The following is a 7,613-nucleotide window of genomic DNA, read 5'->3' as shown; positions in this document are numbered from 1 at the left end:
TCCGCTTTTTTTTTCTGCTCAGCTAGCTGGGCACTGGAAAATCATAGAGAGCTGTATAATAGCTCATTTTAAAGGAAATTGCAACATCTAGTCACTTTTGTATTTAAAAATAAAATACTTTTTAAAGTAGAATCAATTTTGTCAAAAAAATTGCATTTTTGATGTATTTTCATACTGCAGTCTTTTCAAAGATATTTGAATTTTGAAGCAATAAAACAGTCCATGTAATGAACTCTATAGTAATAATAGCTACTTGTCTCAATAGTAACCGAAACTCCTGGAACCAAAATTTTCTTTTTTGGCTTAATCGCTAAAATTATTATGTAAACTGCAAAAATATTTATGATACCTAATCAGTAATAGTAATTTTTTAATTTAAACAACAAAAATACATGAAAATTCTAAAATTAGTTTTGCTTTTTGTCTCCTGGAAGAAATTTTTTTTCATCTCAGTTCAAATTTATTATTGTATCCTGGAACCAAGCTTTTTTTGGTTTGTAACCCGTAAAGTACATATCTCCATATTATTGTCTCATAATTGCAATTATTTTAGTTTTCAGTCCAGAATCACTAAACTTATTATGTAAACTGCAAAAATATTTATGGTGTCTAACCAATAATACTAATTTTGTAATTCAAACAAGATAAATACCTGAAAATTTTAAAATTAGTTTTGTTTTATGCTAGGTTTTAGATACTCGACACGGGATTTTGTGTGCTTAATAATTTTAAACCTTGAAAAAATATGGTCTCACGCGAGTGGAAAAAAAGAAAGAATAACCAAAAACAATATCAAAATAGAACAATCCAAATTTCTACTAATAGAAAACTTTACTACACAAAAAATAAAGCTAACATCCTGAAATATCAGAAAAGTTTATTTAAAAGAGATAAAAATGCCACCAAACGCAATAAAGCTCGAGCACGCGTAAGGATTGCTACTAAGATGTCTTGTGATCCAGGATTTAAGAAAATGAAATATGACAGAGCAAAACAGAGGTATCTTACGGATCAGGGGTATCGAGAAGGGAAAATTGAGACAGCGAAACAAAAGAGCAAGGAAAGGTATGATAACGATATAGATTACCGAAACAAACATAAGAAAAAAGTTGCTACCAGAATAATGGGTAGATACTGGGGTGACAAAAGCTATAATGAAAAAATTAAATTCTCTGCGAGGTTGTACCGAAGAACGCATAAGGACAAAGGGAAAAATTACATTCAGAAATACAAGAAGATGGCAAAAATGCAGGCTGATCTTTGTAAATTGAGAAACATTTTACGCATGTTTTATCGGGATCACGAAAAGTATTCGAAATTACAGATTAAAATTCTCTTTGAAAGAGCGGATGCTGTTGAAAAGTCGGCTAGAAATGCTTTGGCAAAGCTTCATAGCAATATCCAAAAGAAATGTTGTCAGTTTAACGAAAAGCTTCCAAGGTATGGATTGGCAACTGCGGAACAGTTTATAGATGCAATGGAAAATGTTCGACAACACAGTGAATATACGGAGGCGTACTTCTTAGAAAATTCGTATATTAATTTTGGAAGGAGCAATTGCAGTTTATGTAGCAGCAATAAAAATATATATACAAGCATACCTATCAACAGCGAAGGAAAAGCAATGTTTTTCAATTATGGCGAAAACGAGCCTGTTAGGGTTATTAGTAAATGTGTTTGTAAGACTAATGATTTAGAACAAATTCCTGGAACACCGACTCAAGAAAAAAGCATTTCTAACTGTGTTTTAAACAGTTCGTTTAGTTCTACTGAATATTTGGCAAAAAATTCTCTGTGTAGTAGAACAAACTGTCCTGAAAAGTACGAGACAACTATTGAAAAATGCTCTAAAACTAGATCTGACAAGGAAATTATGATGGCTGAAGTCACCTATAACAATCTGAGTAAACATTCAAAACCAAAAATTGGGCAGCAGAATACTTGGCAATGTCACCCTGATATCCGCAAGCTCTATCCGACGGATATTGAATTATGTCAAATTCTTTTTGATATCCTTGAAAACAATATAGCATTAAAATTTTCAACTGACAAAGTGGTTAATTTCTACCTTGGCGGCTTGGATTATTGTGAAATCAATTACAGGGACACAAGAAAGCATGGGCATTCGTTATACTGTAGCCCAAATGAGGGATGTCAGAGCTATTTGCGTTCTCTAAGGGCACTAGCTCCACATTTTCCTGTCTTGAACTGTTTCATTAATAGCGTATATAAGGCAGTATCAAAATGTAAGATTATACAACATATTAATCTACTAAAAGTCGAGGGCTCGTACAAGGAACTAAGTCATTACATAGAAGAAGTGTCAAGTAGATTACAGTAAAGAACGATCTCTCTCCCATAGTAAATGATATCCGGGTTGCAGTGGTAGCTAGCAACCTAGTAAGAGACGATCACGTCCAATGTTAAGAAATATAAAAACCCCTAACTCCTGAGAAAAGAGTCAGATCAAAACGAAAATTACACCATTAGAACCACCTTGTCCAAAACCCCTATTAAAGAAACTTATCACTCTTTGGCTTGAATAATCCGGGTTGCAGCGGTAGCTAGCAACCTAGTAAGAGACGATCACGTCCAATGTTAAGAAATATAAAAACCCCTAACTCCTAAAAACAGAGTCAGATCAAAACAAAAAGTACACCATTAGAACCGCCTTGTCCGAAACCCCTATAAAGGAAACTTACCGCCCTGCGGCTTGAATAACAAAGAAAATATATTGGCTTGATAATCAAGAAAATTGACTTTAACCACGTTATTCTACACAAACGGGATATTTTTTTCTTTCTTTTCCACAGATAGCTTAGCACTGGAACATCGTAGAGAGTTGTTCAATGGCTCATTTTAAAGGAAATCTCTAGATCTAGCGCTATTTGTACTTAATTTTTTTTTTTAATTAATTTTTTTTACGAAAAACTTAATTTTTTATATCCGGGTTGCAGCGGTAGCTAGCAACCTAGTAAGAGACGATCACCTCCAATGTCAAGAAATATAAAACCCCCCAACTCCTAAAAAAAGAGTCAGATCAAAACAAAAAGTACACCATTAGAACCGCCTTGTCCGAATCCTCTATAAAGGAAACTTACCGCCCTTTGGCTTGAATAACAAAGAAAATATATTGGCTTGAAAATCAAGAAAATTGACTTTTACCACGTTATTCTCCACAAACGGGATATTTTTTTCTTTCCGCTTTTTCTTTCTGCTCAGCTAGCTGGGCACTGGAAAATCATAGAGAGCTGTATAATAGCTCATTTTAAAGGAAATTGCAACATCTAGTCACTTTTGTATTTAAAAATAAAATACTTTTTAAAGTAGAATCAATTTTGTCAAAAAAATTGCATTTTTGATGTATTTTCATACTGCAGTCTTTTCAAAGATATTTGAATTTTGAAGCAATAAAACAGTCCATGTAATGAACTCTATAGTAATAATAGCTACTTGTCTCAATAGTAACCGAAACTCCTGGAACCAAAATTTTCTTTTTTGGCTTAATCGCTAAAATTATTATGTAAACTGCAAAAATATTTATGATGCCTAATCAGTAATAGTAATTTTTTAATTTAAACAACAAAAATACATGAAAATTCTAAAATTAGTTTTGCTTTTTGTCTCCTGGAAGAAATTTTTTTTTCATCTCAGTTCAAATTTATTATTGTATCCTGGAGCCAAACTTTTTTTGGTTTGTAACTCGTAAAGTACATTCCATATTATTGTCTCATAATTGCAATTATTTTAGTTTTCAGTCCAGAATCACTAAACTTATTATGTAAACTGCAAAAATATTTATGGTGTCTAACCAATAATACTAATTTTGTAATTCAAACAAGATAAATACCTGAAAATTTTAAAATTAGTTTTGTTTTATGCTAGGTTTTAGATACTCGACACGGGATTTTGTGTGCTTAATAATTTTAAACCTTGAAAAAATATGGTCTCACGCGAGTGGAAAAAAAGAAAGAATAACCAAAAACAATATCAAAATAGAACAATCCAAATTTCTACTAATAGAAAACTTTACTACACAAAAAATAAAGCTAACATCCTGAAATATCAGAAAAGTTTATTTAAAAGAGATAAAAATGCCACCGAACGCAATAAAGCTCGAGCACGCGTAAGGATTGCTACTAAGATGTCTTGTGATCCAGGATTTAAGAAAATGATCCGGGTTGCAGCGGTATCCGGGTTGCAGCGGTAGCTAGCAACCTAGTAAGAGACGATCACCTCCAATGTTAAGAAATATAAAACCCCCCAACTCCTAAAAAAAGAGTCAGATCATAACAAAAAGTACACCATTAGAACCGCCTTGTCCGAATCCTCTATAAAGGAAACTTACCGCCCTTTGGCTTGAATAACAAAGAAAATATATTGGCTTGAAAATCAAGAAAATTGACTTTTACCACGTTATTCTCCACAAACGGGATATTTTTTTCTTTCCGCTTTTTCTTTCTGCTCAGCTAGCTGGGCACTGGAAAATCATAGAGAGCTGTATAATAGCTCATTTTAAAGGAAATTGCAACATCTAGTCACTTTTGTATTTAAAAATAAAATACTTTTTAAAGTAGAATCAATTTTGTCAAAAAAATTGCATTTTTGATGTATTTTCATACTGCAGTCTTTTCAAAGATATTTGAATTTTGAAGCAATAAAACAGTCCATGTAATGAACTCTATAGTAATAATAGCTACTTGTCTCAATAGTAACCGAAACTCCTGGAACCAAAATTTTCTTTTTTGGCTTAATCGCTAAAATTATTATGTAAACTGCAAAAATATTTATGATGCCTAATCAGTAATAGTAATTTTTTAATTTAAACAACAAAAATACATGAAAATTCTAAAATTAGTTTTGCTTTTTGTCTCCTGGAAGAAATTTTTTTTTAATATAAGTTAAAATTTATTATTGTATACTGGAACAAGTAAATTAAATATCTACATATTATTTTCTAAAAATTTATATTATTTTATTTTTAATTAAATAATAGATAAAATTATTATTTAAAATTAAAAAATATTTATTGTGTCTAAAAAATAATAATAATTTTTTAATTAAAAAAATATAAATACCTGAAAATTTTAAAATTAGTTTTGTTTTATGCTAGGTTTTAGATACTCGACACGGGATTTTGTGTGCTTAATAATTTTAAATCTTGAAAAAATATGGTCTCACGCGAGTGGAAAAAAAGAAAGAATAACCAAATTACAATAAAAGACGATCATTGGAATATCAAACAATTGCATACATTGGAATTAGCTAGTTACTTGATTGCTTGAGACTTGTCTCTTACTATTTCAAAGAAGAAAAAGCCGTAGGCTTTTTCCTGTGTGTAATCAGTTTATTATCAGAGACCGCGCGCTGGCACTGCCTGAGTAAAGAACGATGTGGGCACAATACGGATAGGATTGATCTTACTAATCGTGTAAGTGAAAGAGTGAAAATGAGCGCATCTTCGTTAGTAAGCGGTTATTATCCATATTCAAATAATTAACCACTAGGTCTGTTATCGTTACATATTAACTGGTTGAAAAATAGAAGTAAACTTGTGATATCGTGGCTCTGAATCGGTAATAAAATGAGTTCTCCTTACCCTGATTAGGACTATGACTAGCGGGGTTCGGAGTTAAAGATGCTTAGGCTGGAATTATAATAAAGAACGACCTCTTACCAATACTAAATTTTATACGCCACTTAATTATACTATAGGTTAGTAATTCAACAGATAGCATGGCTTTGAAAAATTGTAGAGAGTTGTTCAATGGCTCATTTTGAAGGAAATTTTTTAATAAAGATCGAACTCTTCCCTATACTAACTTGCATAGGCAACTTCACTATAGTTAAGATACATAAAGGATCGATCTGAAAATTAGTAAATAACACAAAACAGCATGTAATTGAATAGCTTAGTTGCCTGATTTTCTGTGGTTTTTTAATTTAAAACACGAGACAGAGTATAGTTGAAAACAAAGGTGGTAAAAAATTTCTTCGACCTGGATTTGAACCAGCGACATACGTCCATTTGCCGTCCTACGACTCTACCAACTGAGCTACCGAAGGCTTACACTATTATTTGACTAAACATTATATCATGTATACCTGGGTTGCAGCGGTAGCTAGCAACCTAGTAAGAGACGATCACGTCCAATGTTAAGATATATAAAAACCCATAACTCCTAAGAAAAAGGTTAGATCAAAACCAAAAGTACACCATTAGAACCGCCATGTCTGAAACCCCTGTATAGGAAACTTTCTCTCACAATTATCCTGGTTGCAGCGGTAGCTAGCAACCTAGTTAGAGACGATCACGTCCAATGTTACGAAATATAAAAATTCATAGTTCCTAAAAAAGGAGTCAGATCAAAACAAAAAGTACACCATTAAAACCGCCTTGCCCAAAACTCTTTTATAGTAAACTTTCAGTCCCTTGGCTTGAACAGCAAGTTACATTAAAAGACGATCACTGAAATAACAAACCATTCCATACATTGGACATAGTTAGCTACTTGATTGTTTGAGTTTCGTCTCTTACTATTTAAAAGAAGAAAAAGCCGTAGGCTTTTTCCTGTTTGTATATACAGTTAAATACGAACTCAAGCCCAAAGAAACTGAACTCTGTGGTTCACTCATATTATCTCCATTATTTTAGTTAGGATGTAAATAAATTACAATAAAGAACGACAGCTAGCCCAAGTTAACTGAAACATAAATATGGATTATGTAATTTCCATCAGTATCATGGCTGCAGAGGTGTCCGCAACCTAGTAAAGAACAAACCATTACAGTAAAAAACCCATAACTCCTAAAAAAGAAATCAGACCAAAACAAATAGTACACCATTAGAACTGTCTTGTCCGAATTACAGTAAAGAACGATCTCTCGCTCATAGTAACTGATATATGGTGGTTCCAGGAGTAGCTGCAAGCTATCCAGATTGCAGCGGTAACCGGGTTGCAGCGGCAGCTGTAACCCGGAGTTATATAAAGGCTCGTTCATCGAATTTAAGCTGAAACTAAGTAAAGGACAATTTTTCCCCCATATATTCACAGTGATGTATAAGATTTCCCATTACATCTGTAAAATGTTCCACAGTTGCCAGTCCATACCTTGGAAGCTTTTCACTAAACATGCAACATTTCTTTTGGATATTACTATGAAGTTTTGCGAAAGCATCTCTAGCTGACTTTTCAACAAAATCTATTCTTTCAGAGATAATTTTAATCTTTGATTTTTAATGTTTTCCGTAATCCCGGTAAAACATTCGTAAAATTTTTCTCAGTTTACAAAGATCAGCCTGTGCGTTCTTGGCAGCTTGTGTAAACTGTAAAAATATCCATGGTATCCGAGCAATAGTTTGAATATTTCAATACAAGCTGGAAAAAAAACCTTAAAATGTTATTTTACATGAAAGAACGAACCTTAGTTATATATTAAAGGACGATCATTAGAAAAACACACCATTGCATTTATTGGACTGAGTTAGCTGTGGAGTTTAAATTATTCATAGTACCAAGAGTCTGGCGGCTTCGCTTCTGGGCCCCAGCACTCGGCACGTGGCAGGATTCTATATATAGATTCTATATATATGGATTCTGATTGTCACTCGT

This window comes from Artemia sp. Qi Xiang Cuo, chromosome 20 (assembly GCF_049724085.1).
Source record: "Artemia sp. Qi Xiang Cuo chromosome 20, ASM4972408v1, whole genome shotgun sequence".
Lineage (NCBI taxonomy): Eukaryota > Metazoa > Arthropoda > Branchiopoda > Anostraca > Artemiidae > Artemia > Artemia sp. Qi Xiang Cuo.
This window is presented reverse-complemented; position numbering follows the sequence as displayed.